A 2,500-nucleotide genomic window follows, 5' to 3' on the forward strand; every position below is an offset into this window, starting at 1 on the left:
GGCCTCCCCTTGCTTCCAACAACCCAAGAGTCCGTAGTATTCGGAGTTCTAGCGGGGCCTCCCGTTGCTTCCAACAACCCAAGAGTCCATAGTATTCGGAGTTCTCGCGTGGCCTCCCATTGATTCAAACAACCCAAAAGTCCATCTTCTTCGCAGTTCAACATCGCCTCCCTCGTTTCCAACAGGCCCAAAGGTCGTCTTCTTCGCAGATCCACGAAGAGCTCATCACGATTTGCCACATTCCATTTCCCACGGGTTGTCAACAACACTTTCTCACACTTCCCGCAATCGAGTACGTGCATGACATGCCAAAGCACATCTTATTTGCCTTCCATCGCACTCAAGACGACGGGTTGTGGAAGAACGATATTGTTCACAACAAGTTCAAGGACAACGTCTCAATCAAGGGACACAACCGAATTATGTTGACTGGGTCGCTAAAGTAAACCCGAGTTCATATAATGCACCGCATCCAAAAGAACTAGCCACAACACGTGCATCACTGAGATGTTTCACTAGATGGAACACGTGCGTGACATTAGGATCCTCCAACACCTCTTCGTGATGGAAAGATAGAATTCGAAGCAACCACAGAAGTACCGTCTAGTGGGTAGGCAACACAGGGACTGATCAACCAATATCACCCAAGGCAACGGGTGAAAATGGAAGAGATGCATGCTTGACCGTTCGATACGCAAGGCATGGAGCCAGCCAGCAAGTGCATCTCGATTACAACTCACACACCCTCACGTTCGCAAGACACCACACCACAAGACGGTCCACCCCCCACCTACCATGGGCAAGCAAGCAAATGGAAACATCAAGTGACGCAGGGTCAAGCATCGCTAGGCATGAAAATAACTTTCCACAATATCCGAGGGACTAGCTGCCGAGCTAACCAACGATCAGTGACGACCGTGTGTTGGTATTAATAAAGCTCAACAACTATGAAGAGGCTAGTTGTGCCATGATAAACATGCTAACGCACGCACCACGTGAGGGGGGAGGCCTCATCAAGCTCCCTTTAAAACCTGCCAGTGTGGAGCTGGCCGGCTCAAGGAGCACTCCCCCCCTATAAGAGGTTAATATGCAAAAGGCAAAATTGTACAAGTAGATACACTTTTTTTGAGCAGACATAAGTCCATATCTCGGGCTATACTTCGAATTTTGATGCGATTTTTTGCAGTAATTCGTAGAATAATGGTATCTCCTTGCTCACCAAATTTCATAATTTTTCTCGAAGGGGAACTATTTTTTTTATTTTTTTTACTTACCGGGTATGTGTAAAATCGGGAAAAATAGAAAAGCACATGTAGACTTCGAATTTCGACCTCATTTTTTCCAGTCCACCACTAAACAATATCAGGAACCTCCCCACAAAATTTCATTCAGTTTGGCCAAGGTCTTAAATTTGACAAATTTTGGCACCAACCTATCTAGTCGCGGTGCACCGACCAACTTGGCCAAGTGCAAAATGCATCCAATTCAAAACTTTTGTGCACCAACACTTTTACAGTACTCATTTGGGGGCATTTGGAGGCCTTTCCAACCCTCACATCTCAAAAACCACGAATTTCATTTTTTCACAAATCTCCCCACCAAGCCATCTAGCTATGCCGTGGTGCACCGCCAACCTTGGCCATGTGCAAAACCCTCCGAACTCAAAACTTTCGTGCACCAAGAATTTCATGGTATTCATTTGGGGGCATTTGGAGGCCATTCCAACCCTCACATCTCAAAAACCACGAATTTCATTTTTTCACAAAACTCCCCACCAAGCCATTTAGCTATGCCGCGGTGCACCGCCAACCTTGGCCATGTGCAAAACCCTCCGAACTCAAAACTTTCGTGCACCAAGAATTTCATGGTATTCATTTGGGGACATTTGGAGGCCATTCCAACCCTCACATCTCAAAAACCACGAATTTCATTTTTTCACAAAACTCCACACAAGCCATCTAGCTATGCCGCGGTGCACCGACCAACTTGGCCATGTGCAAAACCCTCCGAACTCAAAACTTTCGTGCACCAAGAATTTCATGGTATTCATTTGGGGACATTTGGAGGCCATTCCAACCCTCACATCTCAAAAACCACGAATTTCATTTTTTCACAAAACTCCACACAAGCCATCTAGCTATGCCGCGGTGCACCGACCAACTTGGCCATGTGCAAAACCCTCCGAACTCAAAACTTTCGTGCACCAAGAATTTCATGGTATTCATTTGGGGACATTTGGAGGCCATTCCAACCCTCACATCTCAAAAACCACGAATTTCATTTTTTCACAAAACTCCACACAAGCCATCTAGCTATGCCGCGGTGCACCGACCAACTTGGCCATGTGCAAAACCCTCCGAACTCAAAACTTTCGTGCACCAAGAATTTCATGGTATTCATTTGGGGACATTTGGAGGCCATTCCAACCCTCACACCTCAAAAACCACGAATTTCATTTTTTCACAAAACTCCACACAAGCCATCTAGCTATGCCGCGGTG

Source organism: Vigna unguiculata, unplaced genomic scaffold (genome assembly GCF_037176805.1).
Source record: "Vigna unguiculata cultivar grain cowpea cultivar isolate G323 ecotype 2 unplaced genomic scaffold, ASM3717680v1 ptg000347l, whole genome shotgun sequence".
Classification (NCBI taxonomy): Eukaryota; Viridiplantae; Streptophyta; class Magnoliopsida; order Fabales; family Fabaceae; genus Vigna; species Vigna unguiculata.